The sequence below is a fragment of the Canis lupus genome, chromosome 25 (genome assembly GCF_048164855.1).
Source record: "Canis lupus baileyi chromosome 25, mCanLup2.hap1, whole genome shotgun sequence".
NCBI classification, from domain to species: Eukaryota; Metazoa; Chordata; class Mammalia; order Carnivora; family Canidae; genus Canis; species Canis lupus.
In genome coordinates this window covers 4,446,614-4,466,959 of record NC_132862.1, presented here as the reverse complement: position 1 = coordinate 4,466,959, position 20,346 = coordinate 4,446,614, and the positions used below count along the sequence as shown (strand labels likewise).

At 36.9% G+C, this 20,346-nt stretch overlaps 1 protein-coding gene across 2 annotated transcripts in view; it reads left to right on the top strand.

Annotated features, from left to right (window-relative positions):
• The window catches only part of LARP4 (La ribonucleoprotein 4), a 220,007-nt gene that overhangs the window by 10,343 nt on the left and 189,318 nt on the right, over nucleotides 1-20,346 (top strand). Inside the window, exon 2 of one of the 2 annotated variants that reach the window (XM_072797959.1) lies at nucleotides 13,211-13,258. The exons of the other annotated variant lie outside the window; for it this stretch is intronic. The gene's annotated coding sequence lies outside the window, so the exon portion shown is untranslated. The remainder of the gene's footprint in view (nucleotides 1-13,210; nucleotides 13,259-20,346) is intronic. 2 annotated transcript variants of the gene reach the window in all.

Sequence of the window (20,346 nt, the reverse complement as noted above, 5' to 3'; positions counted from 1 at the left end):
AGTTTTTCATCATCTTTTCCTTCATTCATACTTCTAAGTAAAAGTTATTATTTTGTTATTAAATTAATATATGCCAGGTACAGTGCCAAGTACTGGGCTATTCATGGAGAACAAGACAGTGATTCAGTGGGACAAATAATTAAGTTAGAATGCTTTAGATAAATGCTATGATGGAGGAACATACAGGAGTCTATGGTAGCTCTTAGAAGGAGTATTTAACTCAGACCTTGGAAATCAGAAATCTTCTAGAGGAATTGGTGTCTAAACTGTATAGTAAGTAGGAATTAGCAAGGCAGAAGGGTGTATGTGTGTGGTTGGTTTGCTGGAAGAGATAGATAGGTGGGGTAGAATCAATAGGGGAAAAAAATACATGGTAGAGCTATGCTTACTTTAAAAATGGTGGCGGGGATTCAGAAAAGTTTAAGCCTGGGGTATGAGAGGTGGTAGTCTCCGATGAGGCTGAAAATGTTAGCAAGGACCAGATTTTACAAGACATTGGAGGGCATGTTAAAGAGTTTTGAACTCTACTGTAGGACAACTGGGGAGCCATTAAATATTGTACCTTAAAGTATGGATTACCTACATCGGAATCACCTAAAAATCTTGTTAAAAATGCCCATTCCTGGGATCCCTGGGTGGCGCAGCGGTTTGGCGCCTGCCTTTGGCCCAGGGCACGATCCTGGAGACCCGGGATCGAATCCCACATCGGGCTCCTGGTGCATGGAGCCTGCTTCTCCCTCTGCCTGTGTCTCCTCCTCTCTCTCTCTCTGTGACTATCATAAATAAATTTAAAAAAAAATTTAAAAAAAATGCCCATTCCTATATTCTACCCCAGACTTACTGAATCAAAATCACTGGGGTAAAGTCTCTAAATCTATATCTTTTAATAATACTACCAAGTAATTTTGTACAATAAAGTATTTGAGTTTACAGGATGATGTGAACAGATGTATATTCTAGAGGGATAATTTTGGTTGCAATATGAATAGTTTGGAAGGTGGTAAAACTGGAGTCTTGGGAACCCATTAGTTGCTGTTGGAATAACTGGATAAGAGAAGTTGATGGCCTGAACTAGAGTATGATTGGGATTGGAGAGAAGTAGATTAACTAGAGAGGTGAATGTCAAATTATTTGGAAGATGAATTCTCAAGACTTGATGGTTTGTTTAGATATGGAGGAAATTTGTGCAACTGGATGAATGCTGATGCTATTTCCTAATCTGGAGAATGAAGGAAAACTAGCAATTTCTGGGGGTAGGTATGGGAGTAAGAGGGAGAGACACTAGGTTCAACTGTGGGTCTATTAATTTAAGAGGGACTTAAAAGTAGATATATGGGCAACCCGGGTGACTCAGTGGTTTAGCACCGCCTTCAGCCCAGAGTCTGATCCTGGAGACCCAGGATTGAGTCCCATATCGGGCTCCCTGCATGGAACCTGCTTCTCCCTCTGCCTGTGTCTCTGCCTCTCTCTTTTTCTCTGTGTGTGTGTCTCTCATGAATAAGTAAATAAAATCTTAAAAAAAAAAAAAAAAAAGATATCCAGTAGGCAGATGGAGGATAGTTCTGCAGTCACTAAAACAAACATTTGGGGTGGTGCCTGGGTAGCTCAGTTGGTTAAGTGTCTAACTCTTGATTTTGGCTCAGGTCATGATCTCAGAGTCATGTGACTGAGCCTCATATCAGGATCTACACTCAGTGGGGAGTCTGCTTGAGATTGTCTATCCCTCTCCTTCTCCTTCTGTCCCTCCCCTGTCATGCATTCATGTGCACGTGTGCTCTCAAATAAATAAGTAAATCTTAAAAAAAAAAATATCTGGGTTTAAGATCTAGCTATAGCAGAGGCAGATTTGCTGTGAAGCTGATAAAGTTAACCTTCAGGCCTCTCTTGTGAATGTTCTTTCCAAGGCCCTGAGACAGGCCCTAACAATTCTTTTTTTTTTTTTTTTTAAGCTTTTATTTATTTATTCATGAGAGACACAGAGAGAAAGGCAGAGACATAGGCAGAGGGAGAAGCAGGCTCCATCCAGGGAGCCTGATGTGGGACTTGATCTTGGAACTCCAGGTTTATGCCCTGAGCTCAACCACTGAGCCACTCATGTGTCCCAGGCTCTAACAATTCTTTTTTTTTTTTTAAAGATTTATTTATTTATTTATTCATGATAGACAGAGAGAGAGAGAGAGAGATAGGAGGAGGGAGAAACAGGCTCCATGCCAGGAGCCCGACGTGGGACTCGATCCCAGGACTCCAGGATCACGCCCTGGGCCAAAGGCAGGCGCTAAACCGCTGAGCCACCCAGGGATCCCCCCAGGCTCTAACAATTCTATATTTGAAGAGCTATATTAATTTTCTTAAGGGGGTCTCCCTATATGTGTAAGCTTCAGGCCTCAGAAAACTTTGGGCTGGCCTCTGAGCTATAAGTCAAAATCATCAATCATTACCATTTTATTGGTAAAACCAGTAACAAAGGACCCTGTAAAGAATGAGATTGCTGGGGATCCCTGGGTTGCTCAGGGGTTTAGTGCCTGCCTTTGGCCCTGGGCGCGATCCTGGAGTCCCGAGATCGAGTCCCACATCGGGCTCCCGACATGGAGCCTGCTTCTCCCTCCTCCTGTGTCTCTGCCTCTCTCTCTCTCTATGTCTATCATAAATAAATAAATAAATAAATAAATAAATAAATAAATAAATAAATAAATGAGATTGCTGTAGAAGAATGTATAGAGCAAAAAACAGCAGGGATTTTATTATGTTATACATTATTTTCCAAATACGACTATTGTTTTAAATTAGATATAGAGAAAAATGAGGGGAAAATATCTAAAAAACAAGATAAGAAAGAGTTTGTGACCGCAAAAATAACATTATAGTTTAGTTGAACTTAGAAGTGTTATATATTTATATTAAACTATTAGGTAAATATGCCTTTTTGAGTAGGCCCATAAGCAATCATTTTGGTAACTATGTATGAAAAAATTAAATTCTTGGTGTATTTAAAAAAATTTTTTTTTAAAGTAGTCTTTATGCCCAGTGTGGAGCCCAATGCAGAACTTCAACTCATGGCCCTGAGATCAAGACCTGAGCTGAGATCAAGAGTTGGATGCTTAACTGACTAAGCCATCCAGGTTCCCCTATTTTCTCAAATCTTAGAAGAGGGATGAAAATTTAAGAAGCCTTGTGGTTCTTATCTAAATTCTTTTGCAATTAGATATTTACTATATATTACATGATATAATATACATATATAAAATGCATTTATCAGATACTTTTGCCTCAAGAAATCTAGTTCAAAAAATGGCCTTCACTTCTTCATTTTATTTTTATTATTATTATTTTTTAAAGATTTTATTTATTTATTCATGAGAGACAGAGGGAGAGAGATGCAGAGACACAGACAGAGGGAGAAGCAGGCTTCCTGCAGGGAGCCCAATGAGGGACTCAATCCCAGGACTCCAGGATCATGCGCTGAGCCAAAGTCAGATGCTTAACCACTGAGCCTCCCAAGTATCCCTCTCTTCTTCATTTTAAAAACTGTCAAAGGTTGCTATTGAATCTTTAGTAATGTCACACGATTAGAAATGTCTCTATTTTAAATCTCTGATTCTTACAAAGGAAGAGGACTATTTTTTTTAAAGGTTTTTAAAAATTTATTCATGAGAGACAGAGAGAGAGATAGAAAGAGGCAGAGACACAGGTAGAGGGAGAAGCAGGCTCCATGCAGGGAACTGGATGCAGGACTTGATCAGGGATCCCAGGATCACGCCCTGAGCTGGAGGCAGATGCTCAACCACTGAACCACCCAGGTATCCCAGAGGACTATTTTTTTAAAATAAGTTTATTGAGGTATGCTTTATATGCAGTAAGATTCATCCTTTTTTTTAAAAAAAAAAAATTTATTATGTATTTGAGAGAAGGAGAGAGAGCAAGACCATGAGGAGGAGGTGCAAAAGGAGAGGGAGAAGCAGGCTCCCCACTGCGCAGGGCGCCTAATGGGCTCAATCCTAGGACCCTGGAATCATGACCTGAGCCAAAGGCTTAACCTACTGAGCCACCTAGGTGCCCCGATTCATCAGTTTTTAAGTATATATTTCAATATATTTTTGACAAATGTATACACCTTGACAATTCAGATGTACAATATTTCTGTCACCCCCAAATGTTCACTTGTGCCCCTTTTTCATCCATCTCCTCCCCTAATCTCTCACTCTGTCTCCAGGCAACCACAAATCTGCTTTTTGTCATTGCAAGTTTGACTTGAGTAGAATTTCATATAAATGTTTGTAGTCTTTTGTGTCTAGCTCTGGCTTCTCTTACTTAGTATAATACTTTTGAGATTATCCAGGTTGTTTTATGTTGTAAAAGTTCATTCCTTTTCAGTACTAAGTAATATATCCTATTATGTGGAATATCAATTCAAGAGTTGATGAATTGGGCTGTTTCTAGTTTGGGACTAATAAAGCTGTTGTGAACATTTACATGCACCAGTCTTCATAGAGACATCTTTTCATTTCTCTGGAGTAAACACTTAGGAGTTGAATTGCTTAGGAGTGTGTTGTAATGTGCATTTAACTTTTTTTAAAAAACTGCCAAACTTTTACAAAGTGAGTGTATTTTGTATTCTTACCAGCAATGTGTAAGAGTTATAGTTACTCCCCATTTTCCACTGTACTTAGTATTGTTGGTCTTTTAAAGATTTTATTTATTCATTCATGAGACACACACAGAGACATAGGCAGAGGGAGAAACAGACTCTCTGCAGGGAGCCTGATGCGGTACTCGATCCCAGAACCCCAGGGATCACAACCTGAGCCAAAGGCAAATGCTCAGTTGCTGAGCCATCCAGGTGCCCCTTAAATTTTAGCCATTCTAATGGGTGCTGTGATAGCTCATTGTGGTTAGTTTGTATTTCCCTAATAACTAGCTAATGAAGTTGCATATCTTTTCATGTGCTTCTTTGCCTTTCATATATCTTTTTTTGGTGGACTGTTAAAATCTTTTGCCTATTTACTAATTGGATTATTTGTATTATTATTGAGTTGTAAAAATTGTTTATATATTCTGGATATAAGCTTTTTATTAGATACATGCTTTGAAAGTATTTTCTTCCAGTGTATGGTCTGTTTCTCAATTTTTCTTAATACTATCTTTCAAAACATAGTTTTAAGTTTTGATGAAGTACGCTTTATCAATTATTTTTATGGCTTATGCTTTTTGCATTCTAAGAAATCTTTGTCTAACCCAAGGTCATGAAGACTTTCACCTATGTTGTATAGTTTTAGCTTTCTGTTTTAAGTTTTAGAAGTTTTATAGTTTTAGCTTTTACCTATAGGTCTCTGATCCACTTCAAGTTAATATTTTGGCATATGGTATGGGGTAAGGGTCAAGGTTTTTTCCATATGGATATCCAGTTGTTCTAGCACCATTTGTTGAAAAGGCTATCTGCCCCCCATCAAATTGCTTTTGTTTTTTTTTTTTTGTTTTTTGTTTTTTTTAAAGATTTTATTTATTTATTCATGAGAATACACAGAGAGGAGAGAGAGAGCGACAGAGACACAGGCAGAAGGCGAAGCAGGCTCCATGCAGAGAGCCCGACATGGGACTCGATCCCCGGTCTCCAGGATCACACCCTGGGCCAAAGGCGGTGCTAAACCGCTGAGCCACCCGGGCTGCCCTAAATTGCTTTTGTAATTCATTTGTATATTAAATGAATATATTTGTGTTGGTCTATTTTATTTCTTTTTTTACTTTTTTAAGTAAAAATGTAAGGTTTGAACTCACAACCCTGAGACCAAGAATCACGTGCTCTACTGACTGAGCCAGCCAGGCACCCCTGGGTTGATCTATTTTTGGACATTCTATTCTATTCCATTAAACTATATGTCAGTGATAATCTTTCAGTAATGAAAATAATTTATTTTGCTTTCATGAAAAGTAATCATAAAGTTATTGTTGGATATTATGAAAAAGGGCTGAATCCTATACATGTGAACAATTTGCATTCTTCCCAACTATTACTCATACCAGAAATGTATATGTATATGAAAGGTATTTTCCATAATTCCTAGGATAGTAAGTTATCATTGTAGGTAATATACTTTTTCTTTAAAAAAATATTTTTTTATTTATTTATGATAGACATAGAGAGAGAGAGAGGCAGAGACACAGGAGGAGGGAGAAGCAGGCTCCGTGCCAGGAGCCCGACGCAGGACTCGATCCTGGGACTCCAGGATCACACCCTGGGCCAAAGGCAGGTGCTAAACCACTGAGCCACCCAGGGATCCCCTATACTTTGTTTTTTAAGTAAGCCCCTTAAAAGCTTACTTAAAAAGCCCCAACATGGGGCTTGAACTCATGACCCCAAGTTCAAGAGTCACATGCTCTGCAGACTAAGCCAGCTAGGTGCTCCTGGAATATACATTTCTTTATGTATAAGAAATAATCAGGTGTTCTTTGCTTATAGCTTCATTTTCTCATAATGTAGAAAAGGGTATAAAATAAACTCTTGTCATGTAAAAATCTTTAAAACAACCAAACTATGTTCTGTTAATGAAGAATGAAAAAAATATTGAAAATTTCAGAGATAAAGCAGAATAAATTCTGTTCTTTGGGAATAACAACCATAAATAACACAAATCAAGGAAGGGGATTTCCTGATTTCTGCTTCCAAGCAATTCCAATAAATGAAGGAGGAAGTGATTTTCCTTTTTAAAAAACTTATTGTTGGCAGGGTTAGTATACTTCCTTTTAATCTTTAAGGATTTTAAATACATGTATAGTAATATTCCTGAACTTCATAAATCTTTGGAATTTTGTCAGATTCTTAGTTTGCAGAGTGTTAAATTGTTTCAGTAAAAAGTCACTCTGTTGTAGAAATGTTACAGAACCAGGGAGATGATGCATTATTAAGAGGAAGGGGAACACCCATGCATTAACACTTGTCTAGGAGGGATTCCTTGCTCTGCTGGAATCAGTGTAGGCTTTGGAGTCAGAATTCATTTGCATTTCATCTCTGACTTCTTAATATGAGTCAGGAGCAAGTTTCGTAGCTTCTCTAAATCTCAGCTTCTTCCTTGGCAATGCTTGGGTGACTGTTGTCAGGAAGATTAAATTAAATGATACCTAGTATTCTGTTTAGCATTTTTTTTTTTTTTTAATTCATGAGAGACACACAGAGAATGAGGCAGAGACATAGGCAGAGGGAGAAGCAGGCTAGGCTCCCTGCGGGGAGCCTGATGCAGGACTCAGTCCTGGGACTCAGGTATCATGACCTGAGCCAAAGGCAGATGCTCAACCACTGAGCACCCAGGCGCCCCTCTGCTTAGCATATAATACACATTGTAAATATTAGATTCCTTTTCCATTTCACCCAGTCCTTCCTCATATAGGCTTTGTCTTCTGGAGGTAAATTGCATACCCCACAGCAGAAGCTGATCTGTTGGTTCTTCCTCATTCTTTTAGTAACAAAATGATAAAAGTTTTAAAGTGCTGGAAAACAGGAGAACATCTGAGCTCAGGGATCAGACTCTAGGATAAGAAACTAGTTCAGCAGGAAGTATGCGCTGTCAACCCCTTAAGGATCATATGCTCAAGGTGTCCAATCCTATCTCACATGTTTAATACCTCAAATGTCACTTGATGGTAGAGGACTCTCTAGGGAACTCTGTGAGAACAGTACTCAGCTGTAGTGGAAGGCTGACCTGAGAACACCCTTTAGTCTTTCTCTATCCTTCTTTGTCCTCTTGTAATTTAATTATGTCCTCTCTTGCTGTAGCTTTTAAATTCAAAGACACTTTTTATTAGTGCCTGTCACCTTAAATTACCAGATTCTGGCCCTCTTTACCTCCTCCCACCTTTATCCTGTGAAAGAGATAGTGGTACTGCTTAATTTAAGAGACAGTTGCTTCTGGTTCCTGCTCCTGCTCCCCAACACTCCTGCCCTTTCACAATTAATTTTATTCCTAAAGGCAGAAAAAACTTCAAAATGCCCTAGCTACTTATTGGGAAGATCTGCACATCACTATTAGCAAACAACAGATTCTCAGTTATGTGTGCAACTATCTTAATGTACGTTTGGGATATTGCAGGAAAATTAACAATCTTTATTTTGGTAATATATGCCAAAACACAGAATACTCTCAATCAATCATACTGATCATACTAACTTTATTTTTTTTCATACTAACTTTATTATGTCTATATCAGTATTCCTATTCTAATGAAGAACGGACTTTCTATAAACTGTTTATATACTGTATTAGGCCCTGAGAATACAAAAATATAAGATTTGGACCTTAATACTTAAGTCATAAGGAAGGCAAGCTGGATTAGAACTCAAAGTTGCTAATTTTGCTTTTTCACATGACAAAATTCAATTATATAGTGCATTGGATCTATCTCCGACACAAAAATATGCAGAACTCTTTCTCTGATTCCCATGTATGTATGTTTAACTTAGACTGTAACACCCATCAAATAATATATTTTTTAAAGATTTTATTGTTTATTTATGAGAGACACAGAAAGAGAGAGGCAGAGACATAGGCAGAGGGAGAAGCAGGCTCCATGCAGGGAGCTGGATGCGGAACTTGATCCCAGGACTCCAGGATCAGGTCCAGAGTCCAAGACAGACACTCAACCAGTGAACCACCCAGGCATCCCTGTCAAATAATATTTTATTGTTTGATTTCCAAAAGCTCATTCCTTATTCTCCTTTAGTTCATATATAAATTTGAGCCTGCTCAGATGTATATACAAACGTTTTTACTGTAACTTTTTGTTACAGTATCACTCATATGCAGCACCCTTACATGAGTAAGAAAAACAGTTGTTAACACTTTTTTCTGGAGAGAGTTCTAGTTAGAAGAAATAATTAAATATCTTTATTGTTTAAGCCATTGTTACATGGATATTCTGATATTTGCTGCAGAAAGCACCATTAAATAAATTCACTCACTGATTAAAGCACCTGACTTAGATAGCTTTATTTAGGTGTTCCATATTTTCTTTTTTTTTTTTTTTGGTGTTCCATATTTTCAAAGACTGACTGACTAATTGACCGACTGACTGACTTATTTATTTATTTATTTATTTATTTATTTATTTATTTATTTATCAAAGACTAGCTTAGTTAAATCTTATATAAACTTTTCTAGAACATAGAAAAAGTAGAAATATTCCCCAACTCTCTTCATAAGACCGTGATAGCCTTGATACCAAAACCAGCTAAGGAGAGAAAGAAAATTAAAGGCCAATTTCATTATCACAGACACAAAAATTCTAAGTAAATTATTAGTAAACTGAATCCAATAGTATATCAAATAGATAATACACATGGTCTAGTTAGGTTTATTCCAGGAATGCAGGGGTGGTTTAACATTCAAAACAAAATAAATTTTCATTGTAAATTATGGTATTAACAGAATAATAAGGAAAAAGCTGTGATCATCTCAATAGAGGTAGAACAAGCATTTGAACTCAGTACCCATTTATTTTTTTAATTTTTTATTTCTTTGTAATTTTTTTCAGTTTATTTTTATTTATTTATTTTTTAAAGATTTTATGTATTTATTCATGAGAGACACACACGGGGGGCGGGGGGGTGCAGAGACACAGGCAGAGGAAGAAGCTGGCTCCATGCAGGGAGCCAGATGTGGGACTTGATCCAGGGACTCCAGGATCACGCCCTGGGCCGAAGGCAGCCACAAAACCACTGAGCCACCCAGGGCTCAAATATACATAGTGATTCAACATTTATATGCATTACAAAGTGTTTACCACAGTAAGTGTAATTACCGTCTGTCACCATTCAAAGGTACTACAATATTGTTGACTATATTCCCTATGCTGTACTTTACATCTGTGTGACTTATTTATTTAATAACTGCAAGTTTGTACCTCTTAATCCCTTTTACCTATTTCACCCACATCCCCATGCCCCTCCCCTCTGACAACCACTGATTTTTTTTCTGTATTTACAAGTATTTCTGTTTTGTTTTCTCCACATATATGTGAAATCATATGGTATTTGTCTTTCTCTGTCTGACTTATTTCACTTAACTACCCATTTAATCTGTCCATGTTGTCACAAATGGCAAGATGTCATTCCTTTTTTATGGTTGAGTAATATTTGTGTGTGTGTATGCGTGCATGTGCATGTGTATACATCACATATTCCTTATCCATTTATTTATCTGTGGACACTTAGATTGCTACCTTACCTTGACTATTATAAATAATGCTGTGGTGAACATAGGAGTAAATATATCTTTTTGGATTGGTGTTTTCATTTTCCTCAGGTGAATACCCAGAAGTGTAATTGCTGGATTGTATATAGTAGTTCTACTTACTTGGGAAGGGAGAGAATCAGAGGGGAAGGGAGAGTTTTAAGCAGGTTCCAGGGAGCCCCACAGAGGACTTGATCTCATGACTCTGAGATCATGACCTGAGCTAAAATCAAGAGTTGGACCCTTAACTGACTGAGCCACCCAGGTACTCCAGTAGTTCTATTTTTAATATTTGAGGAACCTCCACACTATTTTCCATAGTGGCTGCTCCCAATTTACATTCCCACCAACAGCGCACAAAGATTCCCTTTTCTCTATATCCTTGCTAACGTTTACTAATTTTTGTATTTTATTTTATTTTATTTTATTTTATTTTATTTTTTAAAGATTTTATTTATTTATGATAGTCACACACAGAGAGAGAGGCAGAGACACAGGCAGAGGGAGAAGCAGGCTCCATGCAGGGAGCCCGATGTGGGATTCGATCCCGGGTCTCCAGGATCGCGCCCTGGGCCAAAGGCAGGCGCCAAACCGCTGCGCCACCCAGGGATCCCTAATTTTTGTATTTTATAAGCCATTTTGACAGATATGAGGTAGTAGTATCTCATTGTGGTTTTGGTTTGCATTTCCCTGATGATTGATAATGTTGAGCATCTTTTTACCTATTAGCCATCTGTATGTCTTCTTTGGAAAAGTGTTAATGTAGGCCCCCTGCCCATTTTTTATTTGGATTGTCTGGTTTTTCTTGGTGTTGAATTGTAGGAGTTCTTTATATATTTTGGATGTTAACCCCTTATCAGAAATATCATTTGCAGATATCCTCCCTCATTTAGTAGATTGCCTTTTCATTTGATTGATGGTTTCCTTTGCTGTGCAAAAGATTTTTAGTTTGATATGTCCCAATTTTTTATTTTTGTTTTTCTTGCCCTGTCTGAGGCAGATCCAAAAAATTATTGCTAAGACCAATATCCATGAGTTTACTGCCTGTTTTCTTTTCTTTTTTTAAGATTTTATTTATTCATTCATGAGAGACAGAGAGAGAGAAAGAGAGAGAGAGAGAGAGAGAGAGAGAAAGGCACAGGCACAGGCAGAGGGAAAAGCAGATTCCATGCAGGGAGCCTGATGTGGGACTTGATCCCGAGACTTGATCTCGGGACTCCAGGATCACACCCTGGGCCAAAGGCAGGGTCTAAATCGCTGAGCCACCCAGGGATTCCCCTACTGCCACTGTTTTCTTTTAGGAGTTTTATGATTTCAGGTGTTTCATCCATTTTGTGTTTATATTTGTATATGGTGTGATAAAAGTTTCATTCTTTTGCATGTAGCTGTCAGGTTTTCCAAACACCATTTATTGAGACTGTGTTTTCTCCAATATATATTCTTGCCTCCTCTGTCATAGATTAATTGAATTGACCATATAAGCATGGGTTTATTTCTGGGCTCTCTGTTTAGTTCCATTGATCTATGTATCTATTTTTGTGTCAATGCCATTATTTTTTTAAAGATTATTTATTTATTCATGAGCTACACAGAGAAAAAGGTAGAGATATAGGCAGAGGAAGAAGCAGACTCCCCACAGGGAGCGTGATGCAGTGACTGCATCCTGGGAGCTGGGATCACACCCTGAGCTGAAGACAGACGCTCAATCACTGAGCCACCCAGGCATCCCAACACCATTATGTTTTGATTACCATAGCTTTGTAGTATAGTTTGACATATTGGAATGTGATACCTCCAGGTTCATTTTTCTTTCTCAAGATTACTTAGGCTATTCAGGATCTTCTGTAGTTTCTTTCTTCTTCTTTTTTTTTAAGATTTTATTTATTCATGAGAGACACAGAGAGAGGCAGAGACATAGGCAGAGGGGGAAGCAGGCTCCCTGTGGGGATCCCAAAGTGGGACTCCATCCCTGGACTCCAGGATTGTGCCCTGAGCTGAAGCCAGACACTCAACCATTGAGCCACCCAGGCGTCCCTTCTTCTGTAGTTTCATAAAAATTTTCTGTTATTTGTTTTACTTCTGTGAAAATGCTATTGGATTTTCATAGAGATGACATTGAATCTGTAGATGACTTTGGGAAGTATGGACATTTTAACAATATTAATTTTTCCAATTCATGAGCATTGTATATCTTTCCATTTGTGTCATTTTCAATTTCTTTCATCAATGTCTTATTGTTTTCAGAGTGCAGGTCTTTCACCTCTTTGGTTAAATTTATTCCTAGATATTTTATTCTTTTTGATATAATTATAAATAGTATTGTTTTCATTATTTCTCTTTCTGATTTTTTTTATTAGTGTATAGAAATACAACTTATTTCTGTATAGTAATTATTCTAGTAGTTTTTTTGCTGGTGTCACTAGGGTTTCTTATGTATAGTTGCATGTTATCTGCACATAGTGACAATTTTACTTTTTCTTTATCAATCGGATACTTTTCATTTCTTTTTCTTATCTGATTGCTGTGGCTAGGACTCCCAGTACTATGTTGAATGAAAGTGGCAACAGGGGCATTCTTGTCTTGTTCCTGATCTTAGAGGAAAAGCTTTCAACTTTTTACTGTTGAGTATGATGTTAGCTGTGGGTTTGTCATATATGCTTTTTATTATGTTAAGGTATGTTCCCTCTAAACCCACTTTGTTGAAAGTTTTTATCATGAGTGGATGTTGAATTCTGTCAAATACTTTAACTGCACTTATTGAGATAATCCTATGATTGGTATCCATCATTTTGTTAATGTTATGTTGATTGATTGCAGATAGTGAGCTGTCATTGCATCCCTAGAATAAATCCCATTTGGTTGTGGTAAATGTATTTAATTTTAATGTATTGTTGAATTTGGTTTGCTAATATTTTGTTGAATATTTTTGCATCCGTCTTCATCAGGGGTATTGGCTTATAATTGTCTTTCTTTTCTTTTCTTTTTTTTTGTAGTGTTCCAAAGATTTTGGACGTTGTCTTCACATTTTCATTTGTCTCAAGGTATTTTTTAATTTCTTCTTTGATTTCTTCATTAGCCCATCGTTTGTTATGAACAAGTTGCTTAGGCACCACATATTTGTGTTTTTTCCATTTTTTTTCTTTTAATTGATTTCCAGTTTTATACCACTGTGGTAGGAAGAAATGCTTGATATGATTTCAGTCTTCCTAAATTAACTGAAATTTGTTTTGTGGACTAACATGTGATCTGTCCTGGAGAATGTTCTATGTGCACTCGAAAAAAATTGTGTATTCTGATGTTTTTTGGATAGAACGTATATATCTTATGTCTATCTGGTCTAATGTGTCACTTAAAGCCACTGTTTCCTTATTGATTTTGTGTCTGGATTATCTATCTATTGATGTAAGTGATATTAAAATCCCCTATTATTATTGTATTAATGTCATTTCTCCCCTCATGCTTATTAATATTTGTTTTATGTATTTAGGTACTCCTATGTTGGGTGCATAAATATTTATAATTGTTATATTCTCTTATTGAATTGATCCTTTTATAATTATGCAATGCCTTTCTCTCTTGTTATAGCCTCTAATTGATTGATTGATTTTTAAGTAGCCTCTATATGGGGCTCCAATACAGGGCTTGAACTCACAACCTTGAGATCAAGACCTGAGTTGAGATCAAGAGCTGGATTCTCAAACAACTGAGCCACCTAGGTGCCCCATAGTCTTTGTTTTAAAGTCTATTGTACCTGGTGTTAAGTATTGCTATCCTAGCTTTTTTGTTATTGTTTGCATTTGCATGGAATATCGTTTTCTGTTCCTTCACTTTCAGTTTGCATGTGTCTTTAGGTCTGAAGTGAGTCTCTTATAGGAAGCATATATAGATGGGTCTTCCATTTTTATCCATTCCATCACCCTGTATTTTTTGAATTTTTGAGTATAGTTAACATACAGTGTTATATTAGTTTAAGGTGTACAATTTAGTGATTCAACAATTCTATACGCCACTCAGTGCTTATCATGACAGATATACTCTTTTATCCCCATCACTTATTTCACCCATCCCTCTCACCCATACACCCACTGGTAAGTATCAGTTTGTTCTCTATAGTTAAGAATCTGTTTCTTGGTTTGTCTCTCTCAGTCTCTTTTTTCCTTTGCTCATTTGTTTTGTTTCTTAAATTCCACATATGATTGAAATCATATTGTATTTGTCTTTCTCTGACTGACATTTCACTTAGCATTATACTCTCTAGCTCCATCCATGTTGTTGCAAGTAGCAAAATTTCATTCTTTTTATGGCTGAATAATATTACACCATATATATAGCACATCTCCTTTATCCATTATCTATTGATGGATACTTGGAATGCTTCCATAATTTGGCTATTGTAAGTAATGCTGCAATAAACATAGCAGTGCATGTATCCTTTTGAATTTGTGTTTTTGTATTCTTTGGGTCAACACCCAGTAGTGTGATTAATGGATCATAGGGTAGTTCTATTTTTTTTTTAAGATTTTATTTATTCATGTTAGAGAGAGAGGGAGAGAGAGAGAGTGTGTGTGTGTATGTGAATGGGGAGGAACAGAGGGGGAGGGAGAGGGAGAACCTGAAGCAGACTCTGCACTGAGCACAGAACCCACGATGGGGCTTGATCCCATAACTGTGAGATCATGACCTGAGCCAAAACCAAGAGTCAGATGCTCAACGGACTGAACCACCCAGGTGCCCATAGGGTAGTTCTACTTTTAACTTTTTGAGGAACCTCCATGCTCTTTTCTACAGTGGCTGCACCAGTCTGCATACCCACCACCAATGCACAAGGTTTCTTTTTTCTACGCATCCTTGCCAACACTTGTTTCTTGTGTTTTTTATTTTAGCCATTCTGACAGGTGTGAGGTGATAGCTCACTATAATTTTTGTTTGCATCAGGTTTCCCTGATGATTAGTGATGATGAGTGTCTTTTCATGTGTCTGTTGTCCCTCTGAATGTCTTCTTTGGAGAAATGTCTGTTCATGTCTTCTGCCCATTTCTTAATTGGAGTATTTGTTTTGAGGGTATTGAGTTATATCAGTTCTTTATATATTGTGGATACTAACCCTTTATCAGATGATGTCATTTGCAAATATCTTCTTCCATTCAGTAACTTGCCTTTAGTTTTATTGATTGTTCCCTTTGCTATGCAGGAACTTTTTATTTTGATATAGTCCCAATAGTTTATTTTTGCTTTTATTTCCTTTGCCTCAGGAGACATATCTAGAAAAATATTTCTATGGCCAATGTCAGAGAACTTACTATCTTCAGGGATTTTTATTGTTTCAGGTCTCACATGTAAGTTTTTAATCAATTTGAGTTTATTTTTGTGTATGGTATAAGAAAGTGGCCCAGTTCCATCCTTTTGCATGCAGCTGTCCAGTTTTATCAACACTATTTTTTATTTTTTAAGATTTTTTTCATTTATTTGAGAGAGAGAGAAAGCTTATGAGCGAGGGGAGGAGTAGAGGGTGAGGGAGAGGTACAAGCAGATTCCATGCTGAGCATGGAACCTGCCCCAGAGCCTGATCCCAGGACCCTAAGATGAGTGGAAACCAAGAGTTAAACACCCAACTGACTAAGCCACCCAGGTGCCCCATCCAACACCACTTTTTCTTTTTTTAAGATTGATTTTTAAAATTTATTTATTTATTTATTTATTTGGCAGAGAGAGGAGAGCACAAGCAGAGAGAATACCAGGCAGAGGGAGAGGGAGAAGCAGGCTTCCCACCAAGCAGGGAGCCAGATTTGGTGCTCTAACCTGGAACTCTGGGATCATGACCTGGGCAAAAGGCAGATGCTCAACCCAGGTGCCCTTCAACACCACTTTTTGAAGAGACTATCTTTTTTTTTTTTCATTGTGTATTCTTTCCTTCTTTGTCAAAGATTAATTGACCATATAATTGTGGGTTTATTTCTGAGTTTTCTCTTCTCTTCCATTGATATATGATTCTATTTTTGTGACAGCACCATATTGTTTTGATTACTATAGCTTTGTAATATAACTTGAAGTCTGGAATTGTGATACTTCAGATTTTGTTTTTCTTTCTCAAGAGTGCTTTGGCTCTTCAGGGTCTTTTGTGATTCCATACAAATTTTAGGATTGATTGTTCTAGTTCTATTAAAAATGCTGTTGGTAGAGCATCTAGGTGGTTCAGTGGTCAAATAGCTTGCCTTTGGCTCAGGTTGTGATCCCAGGGCTCTGGGATTGAGTCCTGCATCAGGCTCCCTGCAAGGAGCCTGCTTCTCCCTCTGCCTATGTCTCTGCCTTTATCTCTCTGTCTCTCATGAATAAATAAAATCTTTAGAAAAATGAAAATGAAAATGCTGTTGATATTTTAATAGGGATTGCATTAAATATGTAGATTGCTTTGGATAGTATAGACATTTTAACAATATTTGTTCTTCCAACCCATGAGCATGGAATGTCTTTCTATTTCTTTGTGTTATATTCAATTCCTTTCATAAATGTTTTATAGCTTATAGAGTACAGGTCTTTCACCTTCTTGGTTAAGTTTATTTCTAGATATTTTATCATTTTTGGTGTAATTGTAAATGGGACTATTTTCTAATTTATCTTTCTGCTGCTTCATTATTAGTGTATAGAAATACAACAGATTTCTGTACATTGATTTCTTATCCTATGAGTATACTTAATCCATTTATCAGTTCTAGTAGAGTTTTGGTGGAGTCTTTAGGGTTCTCTCTATATTGTATCATGTCATCTGCAAATAGTGAAAGTTTTAGTTCTTCCTTACCAATTTGGATGCCTTTTATTCTTTTTTCTTATCTGATTTCTATAGGTAGAACTTCTAGTATTATGTTAAATCAGAGTGATGAGAGTGGACATCCTTGACTTATTCCTAACCTTAGGGGGAAACCTCTCAGTTTTTCACCATTAATTGTGTTTGCTGTGAGTTTTTCCATATAAAGCCTTTTTTAAGTTTTTTATTTATTTAATTTATTTTTTAAATATTTATTTATTTATTTTTATGATAGACATAGAGAGAGAGAGAGGCAGAGACACAGGCAGAAGGAAAAGCAGGCTATTCTCCAGGGAGCCCGATGTGGAACTGGATCCTGGGTCTCCAGGATGAGGCCCTGGGCTGAAGGCAGCGCTACACCACTGAGCCACCCTGGCTGCCCCCATATAAAGCCTTTATTATCTTGAGGTATGTCCCCTCTAGACCTACTTGTTCTGGGTTTTTATCATGAATGGATGTTGTAATTTTTCAAATGATTTTTCTCCTTCTATTGGAATGATCATATGGTTTTTATCCTTTCTGTTATTTTATAAAATATTTTACTTATTTATTTGAGATAGAGAGTGAGAGAGAGAGCATGTGTGGAGGACAGAGGGAGAGGGAACCTGATGCAGAGCTTGATTCCAGAACCCCAGGATCATGACCTGAGTTGAAGGCAGACACACTCAACCAACTGAGCCACCCAGGTGCCCCTATCTTTTCTCTTATTGATGTAATGTATCATGTTGATTGATTTTAAAAAAAAGATTTTATTTATTTTTGCATGAGAGACAAACAGTGAGAGGCATAGACATAGGCAGAGAGAGAAACAGGCTCCCTGCAGAGAAGAGGATCAATGTAGGACTTGATCCCAGGACCATGGGATCACAATATGAGCCACAGGCAGACGCGCTCAACCACTGAACCACCCAGGTGCCCATGATTTATGAATATTGAACCATGCTTGCATCCTGAGAATAAATCTTACTTGATTGTGGTGAATGATTTCTATAATGTATTCTTAGAATCAGTTTGCTAATATTTGAGGAGTTTTGCATTTTTGTTCATCAGAGATAGTTGTCTTTTTTGTAGTGTCTTTATCTGGTGTTGGTATCAGGGTAATGTCCTCATAGAATGAATTTGGAAGCTTTTCTCTCTTTTTCCTTTTTCCTTTTTTGGGATAGTTTGGGAAGAGTAGGTATAAACTCTTCTTTAAATGTTTTTGGTAGAATTTGCCTGTGGAGCTTTCTGGTCCTGGACTTTTGTTTGTTGGGAATTTTGTGATTACTAATTCAGTGTCATTGCTGGTAAGTGATCTGTTCAAATTTTCTGTTTCTTCCTGCTTCAGTTTTGGTAGGTTATATGTTTCTAGGAGTTTATCTACTTCTTTTATGTTTTCTAATTTGTTGCGATATAATTTTTCATAATTTTCACTTTGTTTCACTTTGTATTGGTTGTTTTTTTCTCTTGGTTTACTGGTGATTTTGTTTATTTGAAGTATGCACACACTTTTTGGATGAGTCTGGCTAAAGGTTTATCAATTTTGTTGATCTTTGCAAAGAAGCATCTCCTGTTTTCATTCATCTGTTCTGTTGTGTTTTTAATTTCTATATCATTTATTTCTGCTCTCATCTTCATTATTTCTTTTCTTCTGCTGTTCTTTTTGTTGTTCTTTTCCTAGCTGCTTTAGGTGTAAGGTTAGGTTGTTTGTGATTTTTCTTGCTTCTTGAGGTAGGTCTGTATTGCTATAAACTTCCCTCTTAGGATCACTTTTGCTACATCCCAGACTATGGACTGTCATGTTTTCATTTTCATTTGTCTCCATGTATATTTGATTTCCTCTTTGATTTCTTGGTTGACCCATTCAGTGTTTAGTACCATGTTATTTAACTTCCAAATATTTGTGCTCTTTCCAGATTTTTTTTCTTGTGGTCAATTTCTAGTTTCACAGTGTTGTGGTCAGAAAAGATTTTGGGATGACTTCAGTCTTTTTTAATTTGTTGAGACCCGTTTTGTGGTCTAATATGTGGTATATTCTGGAGAATGTTTCATGTGCACTTGAAAATAATTTGTATTTTGCTGTTTTAGGATGGAATACTCTGAACACATCTATTAAGTACATCTGGCCCAGTGTGTCATTCAAAGCCTTGTCTCCTTGTTGATTATGTGTTTGAATGATCTGCCCATTGATATAAGTAGGATGTTAAAGTCCTCTATTATTATTGTATTACTATAGATTAATTAGTTACTGTATGTTTGTTATTACCTGTTTTATGTATTTGGGTGCTCCCATGTTGAATGCATAAATATTTATAATTGTTATATCTTCTTGTTGGATTTTTCTCCATATTACTATTTAGTGTCCTCCTTTGTCTCTTGTTGCAGTCTTTGTTTTATTTTATTTTTTAAAAACGATTTTATTTATTTATTCATGAGGCACACAGAGAGAAGCAGAGACCTAGGCAAAGGGAGAAGCAGGCTCCATGCAGGGAGCCCAATGTGGGACTCGATCCCGGGACTCCGGGATCACAGCCTGAGCCAAAGGCAGACACTCAACTGCTGAGCCACCCAGGCGTTCCTGCAGTCTTTGTTTTAAAGTCTATTTTGTCAGATAGAAGTATTGCTACCTTGGCTTTCTTTTGATATCTATTTGCATGATAAATATTTCTGCATCGCCCTCACTTTCAATCTGTATGTATCTCTAGGTCTGAAATGAGCTCCTGTTGGAAGCAAAACTGGGTCTTGTTTTTTAATCTACTCTGTCACCCTATCTTGTGATTGGACCATTTAGTCCATTTACATTCAAATTAATTATCGGTAGATATGTATTTATTGCTATTTTGTTACTTGTTTCATGGTTGTTTTCATATTTTCCTCTGATCCTTTTTTCTCTTGTTCTTTTTCATCGTTTGTTGTTTTTTTAGTGATATATTTTTTAGTGATATATTGGATTCCCTTCTCTTTATTCTTTGCATATCTATGACTGGTTTTTGATTTGTGGTTACCAGTAGATTTGTATATAATATCTTCTGCATTACATTGATGATCCCTTTTATTTGAACCCATTCTTTACTCCTCTCCCTGCCCCACATTTTAGGTATATGGTATCATAATTTACATCATATAATTTTGTGAATCCCTTGATTGATATTTACAGATAACTTATTTTTATTGAGTTTGTGCTTCCAACTTTTATACTCTCACTTACAGTCTTTCCTTTCTACTCAAAGAGTCCCTTTTAATATTTCTTATAGGGCTGATTCAGTGGTCATGAATTCCTTTAGGTTTTGTCTGAGAAACTCTTTATCTCTCCTTATATTCTGAATGATAATCTTCCTGGGTAGAGTAT